The sequence below is a fragment of the Enoplosus armatus genome, chromosome 12 (genome assembly GCF_043641665.1).
Source record: "Enoplosus armatus isolate fEnoArm2 chromosome 12, fEnoArm2.hap1, whole genome shotgun sequence".
Lineage (NCBI taxonomy): Eukaryota > Metazoa > Chordata > Actinopteri > Centrarchiformes > Enoplosidae > Enoplosus > Enoplosus armatus.
The window spans coordinates 19,473,227-19,490,585 of NC_092191.1; the positions used below are offsets into that span (position 1 = coordinate 19,473,227).

Consider the following 17,359-nt stretch of genomic DNA (forward strand, 5'->3'; position numbering starts at 1 on the left):
CAACATGTTATCTCTTTGTGTGTGTGTGTTTCTTGGGTTCATAAATCCAATCAAATCAGTCCTGTTGTTACCTTTTGAAGCTCAAATGCATTTCATTTTCATCTGCTATCCCCGAGGTCAAGAACACAGTTTTTGGTAAAGACAGGAATATTAAATAGCATCGCCCGGAGGAGATTTTCCCTCATTATACTGCTGATCTAGGAACAGTGAGCAGCTCCACACCCTCCCACCCTGAACACCTGTCCTCATCATCTTGATATTTCACACAGACTGGACAGCTATTAGTTGAAAAGTGGGTCCTGAAGTTTAGGTTCCACCTCTCCAGACCACAATCTAACACCTCCTCTGTGTCGCAGTGATGGACTGATAAATATATCACATCTCTCCTCTCCCAGAACCACCTTTGATGTGTGGGTGGGTGTATATATGTGTGTGTGTGTGTGTGTGTGTGTGTGTGTGTGTGTGTGCGTGTGTGTGTGTGAGGCATCTTGATTGGGGGTGTATGTATGACAGCCCCGGCAACACCTGGCCTCCCCAGCAGGAGGCCGTGTATCTAATAATGAGAGAAAGTGTCAGGGACACACAAGGTGCATCCAGCACAGAGACGACCACGGACTCCTTCCTCAAGCCGCTACCTAACCACACACACACACGTCTTGTCTCCCTTTTCCTAAACCACATGGGGGGAAGGGAGATAATCATATTTTCTGTCAAACTGAATTGGTGATGGCAGTTCCAAAAAAAAAAAGAAAAAGGAGAAAAAAAAAAACTACAGCGATGCAAATGTGCCTGTTTGTTTCTTTTTCTGCAAGCATCAGCTGTCACCGCTGCTCAGGCACTGGAGCAGTAACTCCGTCCTCCCTGGAAGGTACCCATGAATCAAACCCTGGTCAATTGATTGACAGCTCATTACCCTCCCCTTAACACAGACAACAACCTTGGAAAATAGAGGCAAAGCCGGAGGAATCAGGTTGAGTTTTTGCATTCAAGCTGGGCTGAGACCGGGAGGGACATGAGGTGGAAAATATCTGCATGCTTTCACAAAGTCGGCTAATTGTGCCGACTTTTATGTTCTGTAACTTTAATTCTCTTAAGATAAGAGATAAGATTAATGGGCAGCCTCCCTTGACAGATTCTATATTTTCGTTAATAAGACCATAAAAGGAATCCCTGCCAAGTTTTTAGCTTCCAACAGCCACTCAGTTATTCAAGGGCAAATCTTGGAGGGATGAATCTTGATAATTTATCCCTCACTCTGGCTTGAGTAATTGCTTTGACTGTTCCTATGACTCCAGAAAAATGTATCTGAATTAGCAGTTCTTTTTCCTCCACAATACGTTTCAGTGCTCTTCTACTAAAAGCTGCAGTGAAACACGGAGTCAAGGCCGAGGCTGTTTGCTCTGCGCAGGGTCAGCATGACCCGTGCTTTGGTTAACCTTCATCAGATATTAGGTGTTGTTGTGCCACCACAAGATTCTCAAGGATGAGGCAGACAGTTTCGGGCCGACAGCGTGCATGGTATGTATTTTGGGAGCACGCATTTGTTTGATGAAAACTTGAGCGAAAGTGTTTTTTTTTCCTGACAAGCTGTGACAATGTTGCCTGAGAAAAAATGCCACATGCATTCAGGGGTGCAAGCTCAGATCAACATGAGCCCTCGAATACCAACCGTGCACACGCAAATGCACACCCTTCATCCTCTCTGTACAACAGTATCAGAGGAGTCTGGGAACTCCCTGTTCCCTGGAGAAGGCCCAGCAGTTGCCCCGCCGCCCACCTTATCTCCTGGGTTCCCACCACCGGCGGAAAGGAAGATCTTTCATACGACTCTTATCACTAGACTAGAAGGGAGAGGAGGAGGATGAGGGGGAAGGTAGGAGGTGAGAGCCCCCGTCGCGCAAGGCCACAGCCCCTCTTTCCCATGCCCACGTCTGATCATCAGTCGCACCAGGGCGCAGAATACAGAGAGAGAGATCTCACCTCACTTTAGGGGTGAGACATTCACAGAGAGGAAGAGAGAGATGGAAACAGGAGAAATGTCTAGAGGCAAACTAGAGGCAGCCTGACGATCCTCACATCCCCCCTCTGCAACCCCAGCACAGCACGGGCACCACATGGGGTTAGACATAGCGAGGCGGAGCCAGAGCTCCACATTTCCATCTCCAGCAGTAGCTCTGCTTCTATTTGTGTCTGGGTAAAGTGAGCACATTCAGAAGGAACACTATTTGTCTATGAGTGTATGTGCACGCAGCATGTGTCAGCATGTAAGAGGATGGTGTTTGACCAGAGGGGGGACGGGAGGGTCCTTGATTCCTCATGAGAGTTAAGTAACTTTGTCATGTCAAAATGTGTAAAAAAAAAATGGTTACCACGACCATGTGCTGTGTATACCGATAACCTGATAAACCAGCGTCAAACCAGCCGAGGGTGGTGAATATTCCACAGCAAATAACAATTCAAAGAGTCTTTCATGTAAACTCTAAACTAACAGAAGTGTACAGCTGTAAACTAAAAGAGGATCAGTCTGGTGCTTGGATTACATTCGAAGAATAGAAAATAAGAAATAAGAAGAAATAAGAAGAAAAAAAAAAGACTGGATTACCAGTGGGGCAAAGTGGGCAACTGCCCAGGGGTCTCAGACTCTTGGGGGGCCCCGAAGGCCCCTCGTTGTTTTCATTGACAATTACTTTGTGCTAGTTGAATTAATTAAAACCTCCGCGCAGCAGCTGAGTCAAAGGCTCAGGACGCAGCCCAGAGAGGCAGGGTTGAATGATGTGCCAACACTAAATATTTCATAAAACAGCGTTTGATCTTTAATTGCCGTATTAGCGCACCATTAGCCATGATCAAATCAAACAGAGCCATTCACCAGCAGCACGCCGCACTAAAGCGGCGGTGATTGCGCGGTGAGTCTGCGAGTGTCAGTCAACTCAGACAATAGACAAACCTTCACTCTCTGTCAGCTCCCTGCCAAGAGCCGTGATGTCTGCTTTACTCGCTGCGAGGCTCATTACAGTTCCTCCTATAACACAAGAAGCTGGGAAGCTGCACACGTGCCGAAAGAGGGATCGTCATCATCCACTTGCCCAGCAAAACAAAAGTTACAGCGTGGAACAACAGAACCATGACTCTCTGTCGCTGTTAACACAAGTCAATCTTCTGACCGCGTTAAGGAAGCGAGTTCTCCAATTCACGCCTTTGTGCTGCCGTTAATAGCTCAAGTCATTTATATTTCATATCACATTTTAGGGTTTTAGCTAATGTCTTCATCCACAGTGACTTACAGTGAGGGAGCAGGAAGGATTTCAGTGTCTTATACCTCTTTCACACGAGCAACCTGGGAGTATTATGTGTTATGGCCTCGGGGGTTCACCTCTGAGGCCTCATACACACAAACGTCTCACTGGAGCGCGATTCTTATGATTCAGGTGTATGATGGAGGTCAGTATGATGACATAGACAGACAGAAATATTGTGAAATTGACGTCTATTGCAATTTTAACTCCGATCTCTCGTCTCAAAAACAACCAGAAGATTACATAACCGACTCTGTTTGCAGTGTGGCAAATGTCTCTTGGCCACTAAATGGGCTGTGTAAAGTAAACACTTCATGAAAACAAAAAGGCTTTCGCTCCTCAGTGTAAATGGAGGGCTGCATGCGATAAATAACATCTGCGAACATGAACTCGATCCATTGTGGGTGTTGTCAGTTAAAAGCTTTTGTCAGCTACAAAAGAGGGTCGAGTCAGGTCGCTTTGGGAGAGGACGAGCATGAGACAAAGAGAGCTCCAAAAGAGTCCGAATCATCGGGCGCTTCGGTTAAAGAAACTGCAGAAATGTTCCATATGACATGAAATCTTGGAAATGCTGACAACAGACGACACAACCTGCGCTGACAAAGAGACAAAGAGCAATAGCACAACATTTGACTAAAAGAGAGGTGCGACAGACAGATCTATTTAACCTAATTCGCTTTACTTTCGTAGCAGTTTTTGGAATTCGGATCATAGCAGGAATTAACTAGGCTATTATGAAAGCAAGATAAGTAATAAGTTAAAGTAATAGTTGGACATTTTGAGACATTGACATTCCCGCCAAGAGTTACATGGGAAGATTACTTCCACTCTCCTATCTGCAGGCTAATTATAAAGCTAGCAAGCACTTAGCTTAGCTTCAGCATAAACGCTGCAGGTGGGGACAGCTAGCCTGGCCCTGTCCAAAAGTAAAACAAAAACCTAGGTTTAGCTGGAATGGAACCTGCAAAGTCTTTTTGGTCACCTACTAATTAATATCAAATTAAACTATTTAATGAAAAGATTGTATCATTTACACAAAAAGCTCTGAATTGGTGTGATGGATTGCTTTGTTTGCAGCCAAAAAATGTTCTGTCAAAACTTCTAATAAGACCTTGTAACCCTTTTGCTCGTTTCCAGTGGTTAAAAAGCTCCGAACACATCCCACCTAGTGAGCGGGTTAAAGACATTACGCTGTTCATGCAGAATAATGAAGCACGCTCCCTATTCTCCTGGAGAGGGTTTTGTTAAGTGTGGAGGGACAAGCATGCTCAAGTGGGCCCGGGCCCCTCATCAGCATTGCTGAGCGGCGGGGTGAGAGAGAGAGAGAGAGAGAGAGAGAGAGAGAGAGAGAGAGCCGACCCCACTGGGAGCGACCTGGGGACTCGCAGCCTTTTGAAGTGGTAATTTGCCCGAACCCGAGGGAGGGTCGCCAAATTGAAATGTCTTTTGACAACGACAGACAGCCACCGTCGTCGCTGTCGTCTGATTGAGACACCTTCAGGGAAAGAGAGGGAGACGGGGAGGAAGAGACTGAGACGGAGAAAGTCAGAGTAACAAGGATAGAAAGAGAGTTTTTATTTGATCTGACTGTAATGGCAACAAGATTAATCCTATGAAGGCCATGTGGTGACATAAGCCCTTATCAGTTCTCCATTGAGCATTTCATGGATTTTACCCCTAGCAAAGTCTTTTAAAGGTATCACATATATGAAATGTCCAACCTTGAACAGTGATGTATCCAGGATGAATGGGAAAGAACAGCCTGTCTGTTGCTATTGAGAGAAAACGAGAAAAGGCTGGTAACATACAGTATTTTGCCTGCAATCACGGAACCAAAGCTCCTGCTGTTGTTGTTCTCTTTTGTCAGTAAATCAAAGAGCAGAAGAAGAGATGTATTCAGGTGGCGTGTTCCACAGCCTTGAATCATACGAGCACATGAATTAGAGTCAGGAGAAGGCTTGAGGTCAAACACTGCCTGGTTCCCATTACAGCTGGCTGTGAACTACAAATAGATTCCTGCGCATTGCAGAGAGCAGCGAAACACAAACATACAAGTGGTACAATTAAGCCGGAGAATTTCATTTAAATGCAAAATGAGGTTGCGCTCTCGATGTGTTCGCGCCACACAGACGTGGCGAGGCAGTGTTGGCTTCTATTGGTTTGCATCTGCTCAGTTTGAGCTCGCCTAGCTGTGTTTCAGAAGCAGAGACTGACTGCTGGGGTTCACAGACACATCTGACCTCCTGTAATCATTGTTTTATTCGACTGCGCTTCATCATGCCCTATCATTGTTTCCCCCCCCCGCCCTCACCCTCCTCTCTCAGACATGCACACGCCTGTGCAGAACAGATGAGAGGAGCCACAGTCGCTCAGAGGTGAGGAGAACTTTTAGCCTCTGCACGCTTGAACTCACGAGCCTCCTATCGGGAGCCAGGTGGGCGGCGTGGTGGCGTGACTCCCCAGAGGACCTGGTCGAGGTGCTTGTCTCACCTCCCCATGGCCTTATTCTGTCAGGCCCCCTGCCTTGTGCAGATTGGCCCCTACATGAGGGGCCCAGGGAGGCCCCCCCCACCCCCCGTCTCCATCTGTTTCACTGCATCTCCAGCATCCTGCATCAAAGCACAACACAGCAAGGGAAATGGAGGGAGGGGAAGTTAAAATTCACCAACGGCTGAGAGAAGGAAAAGAAGAGGGAGACACAGACTCGCAGCCTCCCAGAGGTGTGCGACCAAGTAGCATTCAGATCGAAAAGAATGCGCCAGCATTGGCTCGGCTATTGAAAGCATTCTTTGTATCTAAATGACCTTGGGCCAGCGTGGTTCACTTAGGAGATGAAGGCAGTTACATTTCATTGTTCATTAACTGTGGTGAATGCAATATCCTATTTTCCTAAAGTTAATACACAATGAAAATTCAATGTTTCATACTGTAACATTTTACACTGTGGCTCCCTAGGCAGCTTTCACGAAAAGCAAAAGACCACGAGTCGACAGCCACTCCCGCAGAGTGGGAGATGCTCAATGTAGAGAAAACTGTTAGATACAAGTCCAGGTCCAACATTTGTTTTCTTTGGCAGCAAGTGTCCTATTCCAGCAGGAGAAAAAAGTCACACATAAATCGTTTGCAAATAATAGCAAATGCTTTGCTGCCAATAGGAACTGCGCTTAATACGCTTTCAAAGACAGACCCTTTGTTACCTCAAAATACAGTCCTTGGCTTTATGTACTTACAGTTACTAGAGATGAGTTTTTCTTTAATTTGTTCATTATTTGTCATTAAATTCTGTATTTCAATTTGTTTCAGTATTAACATTTGCTGAGGCCGGAATAAAATTATTTGGCCATGAACCAAAATATTATAATATATATACCGTATATAATCTTGACTATTTCACAGAGGTATTTTGGCCAGTGTTGGTGTTGCTCTTAGTTAATCTAATGCCAATGTTAGACACAATAGTAAAGACTGACTTATTTTAGGCCTAAGATTTTAGCCTCCCTGCCCCAGGTTTCCATGGTAACAATCAGTGGCATCAGACAAAAAAAAAAAAAAAAAAAGACTCATAATTTGTGGTTTTAAAACAATAGTGTGGCGTGAGTAATGAGAAGGGAGAGCGTGTAGAGATCAGGACATCGTCAGTCCTTTCCTTTTGTCCAGAGGAACCCTCCTGAGCAGGAGCAGGCGCTCTGCTGCATGCGGCATGACTGTGTTGAGACTTTATTGCTACTGGAAGGGTTTTTTTTTTTTGTTTGTTTGTTTTATTTTTTATTTTTTTTGAATTATTAAACCCAGTTGCTGTAACTGTTGACTTCCTCCAGAGGACAAACATTTTCTGCTGGAGTGGAAGGAGCTGAGTGAGCCATCCTCCGGAGATGCATCCAATAGTTGCCGAGACATTTCACGAAAAAAAAAACAAAAAAAACACACGATGATGTTAAAGGAAAGGCAGTAGGCTTTGTGTACAACGTGTCATGGCAACCGATCCAACATAAGAGATAACAGATAACTATAACTGTATAACTAAGCTAAGCTGCTAGCATGGCTAATAACATCTTCACACACTGGCTTGCATTAGTACATATCTACAGTAATGTGTGCCTCGTTCCTTCCTGCAAATCTACAAAACTGCACAGCAGGTACTTTAGAGTCAAACGTGGTGTTTACAGAGCTCACTGAACCTCGGTTTGTTGCTAATGAGCATAAAATTGCCCCCAAATTGCCAATTCAAGCCTACAGACAACTACAGGTGTTTGTTGTGTTGCAATTCGGGAAATAATCATCCCCTCATCCTGTCAAAAGTGTCAAATCCTTAAACCATGTTGGGGTTTTTTTTTGTTTCTTTTCGCCTCTGAAACGCCGTGCTGACTGAACTCGCTCCTGCTCCGCGGCAGATGCGTTTAGATGAACAAGCAGCTTTTGTTCCCTCATTTTTTTTTCTTTCTTGCCGAGTGAGACGTTTCTGCTTAACTCTGCACATTTGCCTCGCTCAAATGAAACACTGTGCAAAAACGACAAGACTGGGTTTTAAAAGCTGCATGTTAAAAGTGTACCCAATTAAAAAGCGGCCCCTCACGGGACGTTGGAGGAAATGGGTCTGACATGTTGGTTGATAGGGGAGGTGCTGCTGTGGAGTACACTTGTTTGCCATTGTGTGTCTGTGTCCGAAGGAGTAAAGAGAGGAGGATGCTGTCCCTTGGATTTACTGTATGAATACAGTCCATGTTGATAACTGTAAACTCGGCCTCTCCGTGACCACTGCATGTTCCACAGTCAGAGCACAAACACGCCACTGCTCATGCAATCCGCCAAAGGGCCACGGCTCACAGTCTCACTCGCATGCTGTCAGTGCGGCTGCTTGACCTCACCGCGGCCACTGTTTGTCATGCACTGTTGCTTACCTACATATCATTCTGAGTACATTTAAATATATATCTATAATTATAATTATATTGTATACAAACAGTGTTTGACCTCAGTCAGCTGCCAGTCAGGGCTGCCACCCAGTGGTGGTTTGGAGGATTTATATTTATGTCTGACTGGCTGGAGAAATCTTGTATATAGCAAGTAACATATCAGTATAATAATGTAGTCTGCATGCTACACATAAAGCCACGGACATGCATACAGCTGCTGTAGGCCCAGCCCCCCTTACAAGACTCCACAAGTCAATAAAAGCAGAAGTTCAGAGAGCCACACATACATTTTCAAACCTACTACAAAGAGGCGAAATACCAAGAAAACCCATCTCAGTCAGGTTTTTCCTGACCTTTATGTCCACAGCACAATGCATAAATCCCTAACAGCGCATGTACTGTATAATTACAATGCTGGGGAAATTCTTGTCTTGCTTTAGAGAGGTTTAGTTAAATACATCAAAACTGAACAGCCGTTCATGCAATTTTTATCATCTATACACCAGAACATATCAGGGATAGAAAATTGGCCCTCTTAAATCAACAAGTACCGACAACATAAAAGAAAAATTGTGACTCACTCTCTGCTCCTCCCAAACCAGGCAGCGCAATCTGAAGCTGTGCAACCACAGATCTTCAGTGTTTAGATAAGCGAGATGCAACCTGTGATTCAGGACCATACTTCTGTTCAATATGCATTTATAAGATATGTTTCCGAAGCATTTCCCTCCAAACCTGAATAAAAGCTTTTAATGGACTTAGCATTACAACACAAATAGAGCACATCAGCCTCCTGTATGATTGAGTCGGGCAGCGCACATTTATGTCAAGTTCATATATGATTTAACATGTGCAACATGTATTGACCAAAACTCAACACACACACACATGTGAATATCACGCAACTCTCCTTGTGGTGCTCATCATCAGCTACAGTGTGGTGTGAGATGGTCTCAACTGGGCCAACAGGATCATCTAAGACAGGTCTTCCTTTACTAAACCCTGTGATATACCGCGGCTGCTCCACACGGTGCAAACTCAGAGGTTCAGAGGAAAGAGAGCAGTTTCATCTCCGGCTGGCTGCACTGGCCTTCACATGCCATAACACTCCCTACACCGCACACTGCACGGCCTGTCTGTGTGTGTGTGTGTGTGTGTCAGTGTCTCACTTCAGCACACCCTGAGAGTCCTTGTCTGGAGACCTTGAGTGCTAAAAAGCATGGGGGCCCCTGTTCTGGGAGAGAGAGAGAGAGAGACAGAGAGAGAGAGGGAGCAAAAAAAACAAAAAAAACAAAACAGATTAGAAACTTCTCCACCGGCAGGAACGAGCCGTCCTGAACGCTTCCCCTCTTCTGCCCCTGACGTCTGATGGGAGATAATAACTGCAACAAGTTCCCTGTTAACTTGAGCGATTTGGGCATAACAGACGAATGAACTTTGCGGAGGCACCCGAGCTATCAGTGCAGTGAACAGTTTTTTTTTTGTTTTGTTTTTCCTCCAGGAGGCGTCTGCGGCGTCCACAGGTGGCCCCAAAAACCAAGGAGGGAGGATAAGTGCTGAGTGAGCACAGACAACAGCTACTTTGTCTTTCTCAAACATCTTCAAGGTCCCCGTGGAGGGATAAATGGCCGAGAGGAGGCGCGTTCCCCGGAGAGACTCATCTGGAGCTTTGCGGGGTAAGTCCTCTTCACGCCTCATCCATTTCATAAACTGATTCTTTTTATTTTCTTTTTAATTGCTGGAAACTAGAAAGAAATGTCTCTTTTTTTTTTTTTTTTTTTTTTTTTTTTTTTAAAAAGCAACCGAATCCTGCTGCCTGTGGTTGTCCGACAGTGAAAGAATAATATAGTTCTTTCCTCTGTTGCACATGCAGTCATGTAACTGACCAGCTTTTTTCTCTCACCCCTGCCCTCCAGGCTCCAGGCGTGCGGGCGACAGGGCAGCAGGGCTCTTTGCACTCGCTGTTCCTTTTTCCTATGCATATACCTCTTTCAGATGTAACTTTAAAGAGGCATAGGGCATGGGAAAATGGGGCTGCAGAGGTATTCCACCAGGCAGGCAGCCGTGTCATCATCCTCTCCGCATGACAGTTGACCTCAAAGCGCACACACACACACACACACACACACACACACTCCGGGCTCCAGCCTGCTGGAGACTGTATAGAGAAAGACTCTTGACTAACTGACCACAGGTGATTTTTGTCTCTGTGATTCGTTTTTTTTATGTAATATCATAACTCAAATGTCATCATATTCATTCATGCTGACATTGTGTGTGTGTGTGTGTGTGTGTAGAGGGGGGTGTTCTTGCATTTCTGCTCCATTTTTGTTCATTTAAAACTCCTGTTTGCCTCTGAATCATTTGTTTGCTGCTGTTTTTGAATAAAGACGTCTTGGCATTAAAAAAAACGGATTTTGACATTCATGCATTCCGACTTTTTAGACTGTAAGTGACGGGGTCTTTAAGCTGAGGGGGCTGAATCAGACAATAAATATATTGATGTTGATAGTTTAACCATTTTATTTATTATTTTTACATGCACCAAAATGACTTAGGGTGGTGATACACTAGGCATTTTTTTGGGCAAGTCTGATGGGCAACAGTGCCCAAGAAATTGCCTCAGTATTGCTGCTTTAACGCCCTAAAAACAAGACATTTTTAACAGGTTCAACCATTTTCTTCACCTCTTTGTTTGCCTCTAAAAGTGTTGTCATTATATATTGTCATTCCGTACACATTCCATTTGTGCTTAAATGTTTTTCAAGCCTGAGATGAGACTGTCAATATACTATATCTATATCTATTTCACTCACAGTAAAAGTTCAACGGTATTACCAGCTAAATGCATTTAAAGTATCAAGAGTAAGTACTGAGAGCTCGTACTCACAGTACTCGTTCTGCAGGAAGATGGCCCCAGTGACTGATGTCCAATGGTTCCCAGCCAAGAGGTCAGGACCCCTCCAAAGATGCATTTGACGGGGGGATGATGATGAATGATTAATGGGCTAGGAAAGAAGAAAAAAACAAAATGTTCTGTTAAACTTGATCAGATTGAGTCTCTGCTTTTTTTGTTGTTGTTGTGAAATACTGGATCATCTTACCTCTTTATGTCTCCAACAGTTATTTAAATGAAACCATCTGAGAGGTTTAAAGGGGGAAATACACATAAACATCTGAAACATGACCAGCAGCTCAATCAGACAGACAGACGCTGCTTTTGAGGGTCACAAGCCTAAAAAGGGTTTGGAACCAGCAATGCATTTTATTACATAGTGTTATCATGTGGGTTTCCTTTGTGTAAAACCTTAACCTGCAAAATGTCGCATAAGTACATAAGTTCAATACAACATGTCCCTCTGAAATGCAGTGGAGTAGCAGTATGAAGTGGCATGAAATGGAAACACTCAAAATTGTACTTCAGCACATTACTTGAGTTGGTCTAATTAGTTACTTTCCACCACTGACTTGAATGATTAAACTACCGTATGTTTTCAGGGTTTAAGTGTACAAACATTCACAGAATCGCCCACACATTTCTCGAGTGTTTTTCAGTAGAAATCCAACGCCTAGTTTCTGCATTTCGAGCTGTAGAAATGGTTTCTCTGGAAGCTTAATTCCATCACTGCAATCATCAGCGGATGTTGCAGATCCCACTTGTGAACAACCTTTGGCCTCTCTCTCTCTCTCTCTCTCTCTCTCCCCGTCACGCAGCCTTGGCTCCAGTCTGTCTGCTGCCATCCAGCTGCAGCTTCAGTGAGACCGTTAGCACCTCCTCACCTGATTCTAAGGGATCAGCGGAATCACTCATTGTCATTCAAGTCACCGGCCCTTTGCCCTCTCACAGTGGATCATTTATTGACAGCTCATGTTGCCATTAGTGCCAGGGACAATCCCAGATACTGCTGCGGCCCGGTGCCTCGCATGTATGGGGCAGCTGTGGCCCAGTAAGCCTTTAAATGAATGATGTCCTTCCCATTGCAGCAGTTACTCAGGCATGGCGTCCTAATCGTCGCCTTTGATAATTGTGCCTCCTGGTGGGAGGTGTCAGTATTTCTTTTCTGTTTTCTTTTTTCTTTTTTTTTTTTAAACTTGAGAGAAGGCCCTGCTGAATAACCCCAAGCCCCCTTTGGAATCAGGTATGTGGCTGCCAAAGGATCCCAGATCAGCATTACATCATGTGAGCGATGGAGTCACTCCACCAGCAGGTAACTTCCTAATCTCAATCCGGATCGGGCATCATAAGCGAACAAGGCGTAGCCGCCTTTATGACATGAGTGACTCAATCAGTCACCTATTTAGCTGGAGCCACCTAATGACTTTAACGTGAGGCAATATACACCTGGGGCAGACTCCGGGGCGCCGTCCCTCCGCGTCTCTCGGGTATGTGCGAATTGTCCAATCGGGAGACAATGGAGCCCAATGGATCCCAATGATCTGGCAGTTACCTCAGGCTTTGAAGTCCCTTTGAAGATGCAAATCTACAAGGGGCAGAGGGCGATCGCAGCTTGGGGCCACGCCACCGGACGCCAAATGAAAACATTTGCCCGCAGCAGCAGCCGGAGACAACATCTTGTTATCTGTCTGTGATACCCCCCAAAACCTGGTCCTGGGACTTTCGTGTGTGATGTGTGCCCGCAAGATATTCTAACGAATAACCTGGGAGGGAGAAAACTGGTCACTCCCCTGTCTGTGACCCTCCATGGAGTCTCTTCAATTAAAGAGAAAGAGAGAGAGAGGGGGGGGGGGGGGGGGGGGGGTATAGGTGTATAGGCATGGCTATGATTGCGTGGCCAAGAGTTCATTGACACTGGTGTGTTCACCAGTTCATGTTATGAATGTTTAAACGTGCACAGTAACAGGCTATGAATGTGAATACTCCGGAGAAAGTAGTGCGCTGCTGATTGGAAGACAAAGACGTGAAGAGGCAGCTTGTAGTGTTAAACTCCGTTTTATTTGTTGCATAAAACATAACAAACATTTTCAGCAAATACGTTTACATTATTTTAACCATACATACAAGTCACGTCAATATATATACTGTAGTGCTTCAGACATAATATATTCTTAATATAGCTTTAACCTTTAAACCCCTCTTTTAGAGAGAGCAACAGAGGAATATCTAGATTCTAGACGAAAGTGTTTGGAGGGAAACGGTCCGGCTCCTCGGATGGAGGTCAGTAGAAGCGTGGAGGCATGGTGACAGGGTGGGGGCGGTGCTGGTGCAGGGTGGCGGGCAGGGCCGTCCTGTGGAGCGGCTGCAGCTGCTGGTAGAAGCCGCTGCCGGCGGGGAGCTGTCCGCTCAGGGCGGGGTGCTGAAACAGCAGAGCCGGCAGCAGAGCGGCCGGGACCGACAGAAAGTCGGGACGCAGATCCTGGACCTCCCGCTTCAGCTTCATCCTCCTGTTCTGGAACCACGTTTTCACCTGGGGAGCACAGGACAGTCGTTTAAACACACACACACACACCAGGAGCCCCCACACTGTACTGTAAGTTGCTTCACACAGAAATGAAAAACACGCTGCTGCGACTCTCTTAGAGACCCTAACCCTCTGCAATGCCGCTGGAGGCCTGAAACCCACCTGAGTTTCGGAGAGGCTCAGCTTCTCGGCGATCTTCCTCCTCTGTGCAGCACCCAGGTACTTGTTCTTGCCGAAGGTGTTCTCCAGTTTGCTGATTTGCTCGGAGGTGAACTTGGTCCTCATCCGCCGCTGCTGGGTGGCTTCCCCCTCGCTGTCCTCCCCCACCTCGCTCTCAGACCCCGAAGTGTAACCGCAGCTGTCTGGAAGGAAAGCGCGGAGCATCGAATTAGACTCAGTCCAAATCAACACCTGCACAGAGGCGCCTGTGTCGAGACAAAGTCTGGCAGTGGACTTACTGTTCGGCGAGGTGGGAGCGTATTGGCCTCTCGGTTCCTTTGTAAATCCCCCCATTTCACTATGGACTCTTGAATGGCGCACAGCATCCTCACCCTGCAGGGTCATCTCCTCGTAATAACTTTTGGAAAGCCACTCTATGGAGAAGTTTGCCATGTCGTAGCCAAGCAGCGGTCCCAAGGTGTGTGTGTGTGTGTGTGTGTGTGTGTGTGTGTGTGTGCAGGTCTGCGTTGCTGCCCCTTGGGTCACTCTTGGCCGCTATATAGGAGGGACATACGTCCTTATTTGCATATGCAAAGGCCTCTCAACGGAACGATAGAAACTTGATGGCCGTTGTAATTGAGGTTAATAGAGGCCGGGGTGGCTTTTCTCACGTCCGTGGCCGGCCGAGACGCTCTGGCGCCGGCGAGTCTGAGTATCAGTCACCTGGCATCTCAGATCTCTGCATAAAGTCGTCCAGGGCGATATCCGCCGCTGAAAACCGAACTGTCAGATATGCAGCGCCCATTAAAGACCTGCTTCTAGTCCGCTTTGACTGCTAATGAGCCACTGACCACACACGCATTCCCAATTCACGCAGCCCCTGGCCCATAACCTGTCATCGCGTCAGCTCGGTGGCGCACAGACAGAAGCGCCCGGCTGTCTGAGCGTCACTCAGCCCGGTGATGACGCCTTTGTTAAGGCGGGTGTGCCCGCAGCGAGAGAGCAGTGACGGAGTGAGAAAGTTGCGTTTGATCTTTGTTGACCCGTTTTGAATGAGACATTTGCTGATGGAGCCCCCCCCCCCCCACCCCCCCCCCCCCCCCGGGGTACCTTCGAACCCCCGATGCCTGCGACAGGTCGTTTCCAAATCAATCCCTTACAGCAAAGATGTGTGTGAACTGTTTGTAGATGGACGTGCACGAGATGGACGTAAGGTCCCGAGCTGAATCACCGAGAAGGGGGGGGGGGGGGGGGGGGGGGCGTGAGGACGGGCCCGCAGACCTGCTTTGAATGATCTCGAAGTCGTTGTAAATCAGGCTTGTTGTCTCCACATCTCATCACACAATCAGGTTTTGAACCGCAGGCCCCCAGACTTCAAACCAGAGGTCGGATTCCTTGGCCATACAAAACCCCAGACTCTCTGGAGCCCAGGCCTGCTGGGGGGGGGGGGGGGGGGACCCCTGTGGGTAAGTGTGAACTCGTCAATGAGCGGCTTAATTAGGACTAATTGTCGACCATGATCTCCCCCGTTAGCTGGCGTTTGAAGTGCAGAGATTGGGGACAAACAACTCACATGAAAGCAGAGCATATGGCCCCGTCTTTGTTGACAGGTGGGGGTGGGGGGTCGGAGGGGGGGGGGGTGTCTCATTAGGAATTTGATGTTTGTTGCATGCTTTTTCACAATGCACAATCCTCAGTGATTGGATTTAGCATGATTTGTTTATATGGATTGGTTTGACTGGGCGTCATATCAGCTGGATATGAGAGAATCAGAGCAGGAGATCCATACAATGAGCTGCGATAAGATCCTCCAGCCTCAACGGACAACACCCATTTTTATCACCACCCCCACCTCCCCACCCCACCCGCTTTAAGATGAAAGAGAGGATGATCTATTCATGTTGAACTAATCCCACAATAAAGATAATATCATCAGCTTTAGATAGCCACCACAGTTGCCAGGCCTGCATCTTAATAGCTTGAATGTGTGCAAAGCAGAGAAAACGCTGATCCCAGTGCTGCAGAATAGAAGGGACTTTATTCAAAGATAAATAGACTTTTCTGTAAATATATATCAAATATAATACAAATCACACATCAAATAAAAAAACAACAACAACAACAGCAGCAGCAGCTCTGGATTGCACTCGTTTGGACTCTTAAGTGTTTCAGTCGGGAGGGTCTCTAGTTGACAGCTCCTCAGTAGAAGTGTCGGCTGTGGATCAGGCGGTGGGGGGGGTGGTGAGGGGGCATCTGCTGCTGCTGGAGGACCAGCTGCGGGACGGGGAGCGGGTAAAAGGGCGGGTAGCGGGGTCGCTGTCCGGCCACGCTGTGGTACTGAACCGGGGGCAGAGGCTGGAACACCACCGGTGGGACTTGGGGCGCGAGGTAGTCCTGCACCTCCCGCTTCAGCTTCATCCTCCTGTTCTGGAACCAGGTCCTCACCTGAGACAAAGCCAACCGCACACAGTCAGAACCCGGAATGGTGCAGAATGGTCAACACACACACACACAACATGCTGGAGAGCCGGTCTGTCTGCACGGGAGAGTCTGGTCTTACCTGAGTCTCCGTGAGGCTCAGCCTCTGCGCCGTCTTCACCCTCTCCCCGGCGTCCAGGTATTTGTGCTTGTTGAAGATCTTTTCCAGCTTGCTGATCTGCTCGGGGGTGAACTTGGTGCGCGCCCGGCGCTGCGGTCCGTCTCGCTCCGGGTCGCTTCCCTCGTCCACGGAGAGACACTCCGAGGAAGCCGCCTCGCTCTCGTACCCGGAGGAGTACCCGCCGATCTCTGAAACTGAGCAAGTGAAGGACTCTGGTTACAAACACGGCTTGTGCGTCAGGGCTGAAGCGGCCTGCTGGTTTACGGGTCGGAGGTGGGGGCTACTTACTTGGTGAGGCGCACGTAGGGTGAAAAGGCGAGCCCGGGCCGGAGTCCCGGTGCCCGCTGCTCTCCGCTGGCTCGACGGGCTTCGAAGCTTTGGGTTTTGGCTGCAGGTAACTCTTGCCATAAACCGGCGGGCGCGGCTGCACCATGCAGGGAACGTGGGGTCTGCAGGTCGGCGCGGTATCCGGGGCAGCTCCGCGGTCCTCGGTCGTGTTGCGGTGGCTCTGGGCCAGCCAGTCCACAGAAAAGTACTTCACCATGTTCGCAGTGCGGCTCAGTGACCTGGATATCCACCAAGCGTCAGAGGGAGTGGTGGCGGCCCCCCTGTCCAGGGTCGGGTTTTATAGCGGCCCTGGCCCTTGCTGCAATTAGCATATGTAGAGAGGCCCTTGTTAACGCCTGATCGATCCCGATGATTAGGGGTTAATGGCTCGTTATTGAAGTCTTTACATATCCTGTGAGTGTGTGAAGACCTGGCGCCGCCGAGTCTGTGAGAACCCTCCTGAGCTCATACATTTGTCCGCCCCGACTGAAACCGGGGGCCCCGCAGAAACAGCTGTATCTCCTGCAGAGGTGGAGGCTTTCATGCTGCTGCTGCTGCTGCTGGTCGGTCTTATTAGGCTCATTTCAAACAACAAGACCTCATTTTGTTCGTGACGGATCTGATGTCTCTCTCAATCAAACGCGT

At 47.5% G+C, this 17,359-nt stretch overlaps 1 pseudogene; it reads right to left on the reverse strand.

The window, feature by feature from the left end:
* Nucleotides 1-15,987: 15,987 nt before the first annotated feature.
* On the reverse strand, nt 15,988-17,046 carry LOC139294695 (homeobox protein vent1-like; annotated as a pseudogene).
* Between the last annotated feature and the right edge of the window lie 313 nt (nt 17,047-17,359).